This window comes from Condylura cristata, unplaced genomic scaffold (genome assembly GCF_000260355.1).
Source record: "Condylura cristata isolate star-nosed mole 26May11 unplaced genomic scaffold, ConCri1.0 scaffold00006, whole genome shotgun sequence".
NCBI classification, from domain to species: domain Eukaryota; kingdom Metazoa; phylum Chordata; class Mammalia; order Eulipotyphla; family Talpidae; genus Condylura; species Condylura cristata.
In genome coordinates, this window is record NW_004567107.1 from 65,168,321 (window position 1) to 65,180,271 (window position 11,951).

General features: G+C 46.4%; 1 pseudogene; it reads left to right on the plus strand.

The window, feature by feature from the left end:
• The first annotated feature begins 10,326 nt into the window (after window positions 1-10,326).
• LOC105853290 overlaps window positions 10,327-11,951 on the plus strand; it is an 11,555-nt pseudogene continuing 9,930 nt past the window's right edge.

The following is an 11,951-nucleotide window of genomic DNA, read 5'->3' on the forward strand; positions in this document are numbered from 1 at the left end:
AGCCTCTCTGCCCAGGGGGCCCTTGCTACTTCCCTCTGCCCTTCACAAACGGGCTGTGTGTTGTGTCCCCTCCTGACCCTGCCGCTCAGTGCTTTGCTCTGTGGTCTCCAGTCAAAAAGAGGAAGATGTGAGCAAGCGGCGGGCAGATGGATTTAGTGAAGCAGATGATATCCCCGAGCTATGACCAGAGGACAGGGGAGGCTAAACTGTGGTCCAGAGCATGGAGCAGGGCTGGGCATGTCAGGCCCGTCCCCCTGTCCTGCCTGTGTTCCCACTTCATGCACCCTTGTTGCCCTATTGATCAGAACTGTGGCCTTTCATCCCCTCAAAACTCCCCCCACCCCACATCCCATCCTGCTCCCCCAGACTCATACTGTCTGTGTGCTCACATCTGAGTTGGAACCAGCAAGCTGGGTCCAGGTGGCTCAGGGGCTGGGACTTACCCTGCTTGGGATAAGGATTAGGGACAGGGCCTCCCCCACCACCACCCACCACCCTTACCCCCCCCCGCCCCCCCAGCCTAGGGGTAAAGGATGTCTCAGCACTCACTGTCACGGCCCCTCTTGTCTCCCCACTGCCCCCCCTTAGCAGAGTATTTCAGTAAATCTAATGAATCCTCTTATACACCCCTCCCCCACACCTCTGGTCTACTCTCAGTTCTAGGCAAAAATAAATAAATAAATAACATCTGTTTTTTTGTTTGTTTGTTTGTTTTTTTAAAGTGCTGCAGTGTCTGCGACAGAAGAGAGGCGAAGAAGAAAAGCAGGGCTGGGTACTGAGTGCAAAATCTGGACCAACTGATATTTTTGACCTTTGTTTTGTTTTGTTTCTTCTTAAAAAGTCCCAACATTGTCCCTTTACATCCAGCCCAGAGGAACCAGGGGCATTTGTGGAGAAAGACCCAGGTTGAGAGGGTGGAAAGGGTTGGCTCTGCTGAGCACAGGTGCAGATGCTCCCTAACATTCTTTCACCAGGATGTGACAGAACAACAAAAGGGGTTAGAAGAGGCTGGACCTAGACAAGGTTTGGAAGTGGGGAAAACCCAACCATAGAGGGTAGCTCTGCTCCACCTGAGAGCTCCCCGCCACCCCGCAGCTGTGAGAGGAAAAAGGGAGGGAGGGAGGTGGCCACCACATGCTCACAGTTTGTACATGTGATTAGTGGCGTGTGAAGGACACTTTGATGTACCCTATGGGTCCAGCCAGAGCTCTGTCCAATAGGGGCACTCAGCCCACTCCAGAAAAAGTGCCCAATGAGACAAAAGAACACATTTGTACCTGGGGACATGTCTGAAGAAGAGGCAGGTGTGTGTGTGTGTGTGTGTGTGTGTGTGTGTCCAGCACCTGCCACATGTTAGGTGTCTGGGTAAGTGAGCAGTGAGCATCGATGTCAAACCTGCCAAGAGGGCTGAGCAGGAAGGAGTCTGTGGGCTGAACGCTTCTTTTGATTGCTGGTTGGGAATGATGGGTCATTTTCAGATAAATCTTCAAAGGTCACGGGGACACCGTGTACAAACATTTCCTTTCCACGGTGCACTGTTTCCTAAGGTGTCCCTCTGCAGCTGTTAACCGTCCTTGCTTGAGTAAAGTTTCCAAGAACCTGGTCTCCTCCCCCAGTGTGGGCCTCCCCCAGATAACTGATGGTGGTGGGTTGGGGACTCCCTGGGGACCCCAAAAGCCTGTGAGTGGGTGGAAGTGTACCAGACAGCTGCTGGCAGGGGTGGGCGGAGGCAATCTGGGTTCTTGTATCTGTGGTGTACAGGGCTGGGGGCAGTGCATGTGTAAGTCACTCGCAGGAACACTGGTGGGAATTTGATATACAGTAATGTCCCAGTTTTCAGAACCAAAGCACAATGAACATGGCCCAGATACCAGCTAAAATGCAAAAACTGGGCTTCCAGTATGTTCTCAAAAAAATTTTTTTTTTAAAAAAAGAGCATCAGCGCTGCCTAAGTTGCCTAAGTTGGAGAGGCTTTGGAGGGGGGGGAAGGGACCCACACGAGTGATGAGCTACCCTGCAGCCACTGCACCTTGGCTCTCCAAACAGGCCTGATTTCTTCCCTCTTCAGCTCTTTTGGTGATGGTTACACATCTTATGACATTCTCTTTCCCTGCTGTCATCTACCATCGTGGTATGAGTGTGGCTCCCTCTCCTTCCTCATATGGGTCGCATCGGGTCTATGCAATATTGACATCACATTCCTTTTCAAAGCTGGACATCAGAAAGAACAGAAACCCATGTCTCCAAGCTGTGCCTCACCTGCCCCAACGTCAGAAATAGCAGAGGCTTTTAAGAACAGAAGAGCCAGCGCTGCACATGTCAGCTTCTCCAGCAACATGCTAACATCTGGGATCATAAAGGACAAACGCCGAAGCCCATTTCTTGCCCTCTCCTGAGCTCTCCATGAATTATTACAAGGAATGTGTTGTTAATGCAGACAAGAGGAGGGAGCCAGGTGGGAGGGCATCTGGGGAAACTGGTGAAGTCCAGCCAACATCAGCAAGTCTCCTGAGGCTTCGCAAGTCAAATTATATCTGTGTTCCATCTTAGCTCACTGGCTCCTGGAGGCCCTAGTGCGGTAAACAGAATGCGGTCTTTCCCACAGTGTTCACACTCTAATCTCAGGAAGGACCTGTAAATCAACATGCTACTTCACAGGACAAATGTGTGATGAACAACTGGGTCAATGTGGCCCCATGAGTCCTTGAGAGGGAGAAGCTTTCAGAGCCTCTCTGAGGGATTGGATGGTGGAAGAAGGGGCAGAGAGATGTGAATTGAGAAGGCTGAGTTGCCAGCTTTGAGGGTGGAAGAAACGAGCCCTGTGCCAAGAAATTCAGGCCACATCCAGAAGCTGGAAAAGGTGAGGAAACCCTGCCGATACCTTGACATTAGTCCAGCGAGACCTCTTGAGACCTCTGACCAACAGAGCTGAAAAGTGAGAAATTCATACCTTTTAAGACGCTAAGTTTGTGGTTATTTGTTAGAGAAGTAAAAGCAGGATGTGTTGGAAAGAACATGATAGTACTGATATGGAAGCCAGTGCTGCCACAGCAGTGACTGGGTAACTTCCTATCCAAGATATAAGCTGTCTGATATGAATCCAGGGTGTGATTGCTGCAGAGACAGCCGATGTATACTTTAGCGAAGCATCTTTAAAAGTTTGTTGAATAGCTTCAGAGTCAGGAGGAAGAACTCCTGGCTTCCTATGACAAATGTGAAGTAGTTGTTAGTCCAGTGACAGGAATTTGCAGCTCTTTGAAGCCAATAACTGTCCGGAGACTGAGGGCCCTGTGCCCCTCCTTGGCCCTGCCTTGAAGGGTGACACAGATAGCATCTTCCTAGCACTGGTGACACAGCTGATAATTTAGAGAGACCAAAAGGCAAACTCAAGATTTAAACACTGCAGCTGCACAATAGCACAGCTCCACAGAGAAGGTGGCACAAAGAGCAGTGATAAGGGCTAGCAGTTACTGAGAAATGAGATGGGTCAGAAAATAAACTTCCTGAGCACAGGGTGGAGACAGTCCTGACACAACAATAGTTGATGTACAAAAGGTTGAGGGGAAAGACAGCTATCTGACATGTTGGAGCCAGAAGAGACCTTAGTGAGTCCAGCCCGCTTAGTTTACAAATTGGGGGTTGGGCTCAGTAGGCAGTAAGCTCCTATGTCAAACATTATGTCAGTCACCCCTACATCCCTTTGAAGGGGGTCAAACACCTGCTGATGAGGCAGGCTTTGACACCAAAAATGATTTTATGTGATCCCCAACCCCTCTGGCCTCAGCTGACTGAGACAACCAGGTGGGCAACTGACTCAAAGTTGTCCAGTCCAAGGCTGGCAGTGGCCTCCACAGTGGCCTTGCCTGGAAATCAAGGATGGTGTGACGCTTATCAAATGTCCATTCTCAGGAATTTAAATGGGGAGCTAAGGGGAGGCTGCTCAGCAGAGTCCACAGAGCAGTGTCCTCCACCCTGCCTGGCTCCCCCTCTTTGAGGCTCTCAGAGGCAGTGACTTTCCTGGCAGGTAAGGGGCCTGACATTGGCGGGGTGCTGGGGAAGCAGGGGGAAACTGGCCTCATGCCCGCATCCACGGCGCTTCTCCGTGCTCCTTGTCCAGATGGCTATGGTCTCATCACAGGCTGGACAGGGCACAGGAGTCCCTAGGGGTTCAGACTTCTTTCAAAGCCCCATAGACCAGCACCAAACGCTGCTTGAGCGTGAAGGGAGTCTAGACTGGTTGCAAGAAGAGGAAACCGAAGACTTTCCATCATCATAGCCTTAAGATAAACCAGGGTGGTCTTGCACCAGACCTCCCATTTAGCGCAGCCTCAGCGAGCCCCACCAAACCCAGCGTGGACATCGTGGACATCGCTGTCCCAGGGAGCCCTTGCACTGCATCTCCTTGGAGCTGTTTGCAGACAAAGTTTCAAGACAGGAGACTGTGGAGAAAGGATCTGGTTATAAAGTTTCCTGCATTCATAGAATTATTCCAGGATGTATATGTGCCGTGGTGACTTGGACGCCATGACAGTACCTGGCAAGTCCATAGATGGGGAGAAATTTGACTGAGAGTTTCACCCTTAAACTCTCCGCAGGGCCAACTAACTGCCAGACCCAGCACAAATGGCTCCATTTTCATGTATTGCCAAGCTGGAGGGGTTAGATGGGAAGCATGTGGTCTTTGGAGAGGGGAAGGAGAGCGTGATATTGTGCCAGCTTGGAGCTTTGGGTCCAGGAAGGGAAGACCAGCAAGACCACCATTGCTGAGTGTGGGCAAATCTAATAAATTTGACTTGTGTTTTATTAGAAAAAAATTTTTTAAAGGCAACAAACCACAGCAGTGGGGATTGTAGCTTATTCCAACTGATCCTCCTATTACAAACTTCTATTCCTCCACCCCTTTCTCCTTCTCCGGTTTTTGAGATATTGTGACCTTAAAGAAGCATGAAGTGTCACTAGTGGATCTGAGTGCTGCTCTTGCACACTCACTACCTCACCATCCCTCTCCCCTGAGGTCTTACCACTTGGCACACACCTGCCTGCCTTCCAGCGCCAGCTCTGTGGCAGGTGATGAGGCGCATGGGCAACACAGGGACCCTAAGTACCAGCGCCAATCTCTCTCAAGCAGGCATTGTAAAGATTAAGTTAGCACAACTCAATTAAGAGTGCTTCTAATTAGCACAATGTTTTTTTCATTCAGCACTTTTATTTTGTGAACACAGTAATTTGCTCTGTTTTAAAACCAACTTTAGGGCCCTCCCTGGTGGCACAACCAGTTAAAGCACAGCACTATGAAGCTATTCACAGCCCCTGTAGCATGAGTTCTGTCCCTGGCCAGGGAGGTGACCCACATGGCACAGCAGACCTCTCTAGTCTCGCCTGCTGCTCCCCTCAGCAGTGTACTTCATCAGTCTGCCAGTTCTGCTCCCCACTCTGTCTCTGGTGAATCCTCTCACCACCTCTGTACCTCTGGCCTGTACCCCAGTTCCTGTATACATAAATAAATAAATCTTTAAAAAATAAAACCAACTTCATTATAATTTACAGGCAATATATTTTACCAATTTAAAGTATACAATCTGAATTTTGACAAATGTACTTGGTCATGTAACCACCTGTACAATCAAGATACAGAAGATTCAACAACCTAAATGCTCTGTCCTACCCCTTTTCGGGCAACCCTCACAGCTCTTCCAGCCTGTAATTTACAGTTCCCTTATTGAATATCAGTAATATTACTGCTTTTTTCCTGGTATTTCTTTCCCACATCTTTATTTGAAAACTTAATCAATTTAGGGGGCCTTCCCTGGTAGTGCAAGGAGTTAAAGCACAACATTATGAAGCTATTTGCAGCCACTGCAGTGCCAGTTCGACTGCCAGCCAGGGAAGTGACTCACATGATGCATGCAGCAGACCTCTCCTGTCCCACCCACCTGCTGTTGCCCTCAGCAATGTAATTTAGTCTGCCTGTTCTCCCCACTCTGTCTCTGGTGACTCTTACCCCCCAACCTCACCTCTGGCCTGTACCTCAGTTCTTGTATGCATAAGTAAATAAATATTTTTAAAACTTTATCAATTTACTTTAAGTGTGTTTCCTTTAGGTAATATGGACCTGAATTCGATTTATACTCTTTTTTTAAGATTTATTTATTTATGCCTACAAGAACTGACATGTAGGCCAGAGATGGGGGTAGTGGTAGTGAGAGGATTCACCAGAGACAGGGTGGGGAACAGAACAGGTGCATCTACTGAAATACAGTGCAGAGCGAGCAGTTGGTGAGATAGGGGAGGTCTGCTGCACCGTGTGGGTCACCTCCCTGGCAGTACTTAGTGGCTGGCAATTGTTCCATAATGCTGTGTCTTTAAGCCCTGTGCCACCAGGGAGACCCTTGATTTATAACCTTTTATGCTAATTTTTAACACTTTTTTTTTTAAAGATTTATTTATCTATCTGTGCATACAGAATTGGGGTGCAGGCCAGAGGCTCAGGGGCGGTGAGAGGCTTCACCAGAGACAGAGTGGGGAGCAGAACAGGCAGATTGATGAAGTACACTGCTGAGGGGAGCAGCGGGCGGGTCAGGAGAGGTCTGCTGTGCCATGTGGTCACCTCCGGGGCAGGCGGGAATCGAACTCACGCAGAAGTGGCTTTTTAGATTCTCAGTGCTGTGCTTCAACCCGCCGCGCCACCAGGGAGGGCCAATTTTTAACACTTTTAATAGAAAAATTTAGTCCATGTAATAAATGATTTCATTTATTATTTTCATCTTGTTTTATTTTTTTTTAATGTTTTGTGAACTCTTCTTTATCTGTGCTGGATGAATCTGTGAATGAATCACCATTCATCCCATTTTTTCCATGTTTAATTTGGAGTTTGTCTTTCTACTGATGGATTACCATTCCTTGCCCTGTTCTCTTAATGCATATAATGTCTCTTCCAATATAAAAATAGAATATCTATTTCCATCACACTCTACCTTCAACTTCCTCCCTACCCCAATAAGATATGGTCTTTAGATCACTTTCACTACCCCTCTCTTCATCTCTCACTTTAGAGCCTGGAACACTTACTACTTTTCCCTATCCATGCCACCTGATTCCAGAGCTTGACTGAGATGATGCCGTGCTTATTAGAATTTCCCTTACAGTGTGCTCCGTCTGTTTTGAAACCTTAGGTAGCATTTCTATTACACATTATAAATATGTAGATAGAGATCATGGCTCACGTAGATCATGGTTCGTTGCTCCTGGCTGCTTTCTTTCCTCTTCTCTTTGTTTCTCCTAGCTTGAAGTCTCTGTTCTGATTCATTTGTTGTTTCCGTAGAGTCTCAGATGAGATACTTAAAGTAATTTTTTATTTCTTCAAATTTCTTTCCTTCCTGGGTTTTGCAGGTATTTTCTTCCATTAACTCACATTCACTTTTGCTGTTTTTTTAACTTCCTGGACTGCAGATAAGAAGAAAGAACTTTCTTTCTACCTGAAACTGTATAATTCAAAATCTTTAGAGCTTAGGAATTTTACCTGTCTATGTGTCTTTTCCTTTCATTCCAGGCTGAACTTAAGTTTCATTAAGTTCTGGGAAATTTTATCTATTATTTTAATATGACCTCCTCGTCAAGTTCCCTTTTCTCCTAGAACTCATAGAATTTGCAGATTAAATCTCCTGAGTCTGTTCCAGTTTCCCATTTTACCACATGATTTGCATCTCCATTTTTTGGTGACATGTTTTGAGAAACATATATTTAATTTTAAAGTTCTATTTTGGGACTTTAATAGTGACCATCCCCTTCTATGAAGTGTTTAGTTCCAATATTACATTTTCTAACTCAAATTGTTTCTTTTTGTGCTTCATACATGTCTCCTCCAGTGGCTCTTGTTTGTTGTTGTTGTTGTTGTTGTTGTTTGTTTTTACCAAAGTGTCCTCTTTCTTAGCAGGTCTCTTTTTTCTCTGGGTTTGTCTGCCTGCACTCTCCTGGCCTCAAGGACTAGAGAAAGAGAGGAGGGTGCCCAGAAAAGTCATTGGTAGCAGGCTGCTTTTGGAACTTGCTGCCTTCCCGAAGGTCCTTGCTTTTGGGTGAGTCTCTATTCCAGAAACCTGTCTGCAGGGAATTCCCTCTGCCAGGAGCCTACTTAAAGCTCCTCACCTATAGCTGGGTATCATCAAAAGGGGTGGAAGGGAGGGCCTGGCCAAGATTCCCATCTGCCCAGTCCCCTGACTCCGGGTAGTCTGGAGATAATTGACAGACACAGCAATCATCACCAAAGATGGGACCTACCGCTGGGAGTAGCAATGCTGTGGGGAATTCTTTTATGTTTTCCCCCAATACCAGGATTTCTCAATCTTGGCACTTCTGACTTTCAGAGCCAGAAATTCTTTGTTGTGAATAGCTGACCTGTTATTTTAAAATGTTTAGCGGCATCCCTCCGCCCACTGGATACCAATAGTACTCCCTCCCAAATAATGACAATCAAAAATGTCTCCTTGGGAGGAAAATCATTTCTGGTTGAAAACCACTATTGTATAGACTTTAGTTCTATCATTTTCATTTTTTTTAACTATATACGTACACAATTCCTGTTATTAAACATTTAACTGAGATCATGGAGACACAGGGGAAATATGACATTGTTGAAAGGAAGCAGAAACAGGAACAAGAGAACATATAATAACAAATGGGGAAGCAATTTAGCAAAGCAGTGGGAAAATGGGGAATAAATTTAAGAAGTAGAGAGTGATGGAGGAAGGAAGGTAGGGAAAGCATCACAAGACTGAGTCATACAAAGGGGATGGGTAGAAGGGGCCAGTGCAGCAACTGACACAGCCATAACATCAAGGTCAACTCGTGCAGAGGATGTCCCCCCAACACCACCACCGGGATGCCCCCCCATGCCTGAATATCTGCAGGAGGTCCCAGCATATAACAGACTGTTGGGGGCTGTGCCTGAAGCTCAGACCCAAGAGGTAAAATATAAGAACATGGAGATAAAGGTCATCAGAAATCTCTTCAGATTATTATTATTATTCAAAGTCAACCAATTTAGGCTCACAGGAAGTGAGCCCCTCCCAGGGAGAGGCTGTCTTTATCACAGCAGTCTCTCCACCAGCTCCGGGCAGCCGCTCCTCTGCCCACCTGTGACCATGCAGGTGCTTCTTTCCACCCACTCTCCCTCTGCAGGGCAGCAGCCTCCTGCCTGCCCGTGACCTGTACCAGGCCAAGACTCTGCATTGACCTGCACTGACCTCCCTCAGGGAAGGCCTTTCTCCTAAGACCGCTGCCTGCAACCATGCAGGTCTCTTTCCCTGCAAACCTGTCCCTTTCTGGGCAGCTTTTTCTGCCCCCTTGTGTCTAACAAGTGTCTTTTTCTCTCCTGTCTCTTTCTAATACACTTACTCTTAAAACACTGAGACGCTGCCTCGTGGAGAATCTCGCTGTGTGCTGCTGAAAGGGGAGCTCTGGCGAAACCTTCCCCAGAGTGAACCCAAGGACCCCGAACTCAAAAGACACATCAGAGAGTATCTCTGTTGTTGGGGACCCGCAGCAACAGACAGCAGAGCAGGGTCTTTAAAGGTGGGAAACAGCGTTGGCTAGAGATTGAAACTGATTCAGGAGAATCAGTTTTCTGGTGAAAAAGATCTACTGCCTTCTCTCAGCAGGACTTTTATTTATACATTTATACATTTATTTAGCATATGAATTAAGCACAAAGATATCATTGTCTTTTTTCTAAGAACAGTTTGGGGTCATTTTACCTTCAGCTAAGAATATAACCTTTATTATTAAAAGAAAAGCACAGTTGTTAAACAAGGTGTCCTCATTTCAGTCGTTACTCTTTGCTACTGAGTTACTCTTTGCTACTGAACAATCGGTGTTAAGAAAGGGACATAAATATATGAAGTTTAAGGCTAACATTTCTATATTTACCATAGTGAAAGATTAGCTAAAATGAAGCCCCTTTACCACCAGTTAATATTTAATGACCTTCATTCTCATTAAGGCATCCTATGTGTGAAAGAGATGAAGTAAAGTCGAGGGCCAGGGTAGAAAAGTTTACTTATGAATCTATCACTAAAAGAGAGTAGAGTTCTTCATTTAAAGGCTGAACAAAAAAGACTTAAGAAAGATAGTAAAGTGATAGGATTTGGGTTATGGGCTCCAGCTCTGGTTGTATACATATATATTTTAAGATTCATTTATTTATGCATACAGAACTGGGGTACAGGCCAGAGGTGCAGGGGCGGTGAGAAGATTCACCAGAGACAGAGTGGGGAGCAGAACAGGCAGATCGGTGAAGTACACTGCTGAGGGGAGCAACGGGCCGGTCAGGAGATGGCTGCGGCGTCATGTGGTCACCTCCGGGGCAGGCGGGAATCAAACTCATGCGGAAGTGGCTTTTCGCTTCTTATTGCTGTGCTTTAACCCACTGCGCCAACTCTGGTTATTTTTTAACATGTTCTTAGTACTGCCTTGTTTTACAATATTAACTTTACTATAACAGGAATTGCTTTTACTAAACAGCCAATTGTAAAATCACTTTTGACATCATCAGATGCATTCGAATGAAAAAGTTGTTACAATTATAGGAGTGGCCAAAACAAAATAAAGGAGTCCAGCAGGAGCCAGCTTTGGGGTCCCCTAACTTTTGAGGAACGTGCCCCCACAAGCTCAGATCTTGTCAGACAGCATGCTTTAGCTGACCCGTGCCACTCTGTCACAGGACTAATGGAGTCAGTGTGAAAACACATATACTCCTGTAACCACGGTCCCAGAATGCCACCATCCAAGCCCAGAATGATCTGCAAAGTCCCAGTTACACCACAACCTCTATTCTGGGGTTCCCATTCCATTTGGCATTCTAATTTGGTGTCCTTTATTTAAACTAGGCTAAATGGGTGCATTCCTTACAAAGGACTGGAAGACTTCATGTCCAATCAAGAGATGCTTCTCCAGCCCATTTGCTACCTTAGCATCACATTTTAAGAGGGCTCTGATTGTAACAGGTTCAGTTTTGAACTGGCCCTGAGGAAGTGGGTCAGGAGTTGTGTGGGCAAGAGGGAGGGATGAGAGCTGTTGGAGAACTGAGATGATTTTTTTTTCTTTTTAACATTTTTTTATATTAGTAATAAATTCAATGGAAATTCTCCAACAGCTCTCATCCCTCCCTCCTGCCCACACAACTCCTGACCCACTTCCTCAGGGCCAGTTCAAAACTGAACCTATTACATGATCAAGCAAAAACAGTGGGAATGATGAATATGTTATGGTGTCATCATTTGGAGTTTGGGGTCCTTGGGTTTGCCCCAGGGTGGTCCCCAGGAAAAGGGAAAGTTCCAGGTTTCCTGCCCCACCCAGAAGGAGGCAGGAGCTGAGCAGAAAAAAGAAGAGAAGGGAAGGAATCTGAGGAGGAAGGAAGCAGGACAGAGAGCCAGGAGACCTGAGGAAGCCCCATGGAGCATGGAGACATGTGAAGAAACCGAGTTTATCTCTTGGCCCTGGACTGGTTGAAAGAGATGTGGGTGAAAGACTCGTAGGGAGGTTGACTAGGGCAGTGTTCATATTGATTTTGATTTTGCTCTTTTCCTCCCAGACTTATCTGGCCATGTCTGACCCTTTTCGATGGGTCCCGGCCAGAAGGTGCTTTAGTCTTGTGCTTTGGACCAGTCCCTTTTGGGTTGACTTTTGCCCATGAGGGGATGGGCAAAATCAAACTTCAGGTGTTTGATGTAGAAATTATATTCTTTGTCTTCTGTATTGTATACTCACTGTATTAAAGTCCCTTTTCACTAAAGTATTTTATAAGTTTTATCTTGATGCAGCGGCAGGTGGGCAGATGGCAGAACCTATTTAGAGCAGGCAAGTTTGGGGGTTCAGTGGTGCCCCTCTCTCCCTGCCCTGTAACAGGTTCACTATGGGAGAGATTTCACCAGAGCTCCCCTTTCAGCGGCACATGGTGA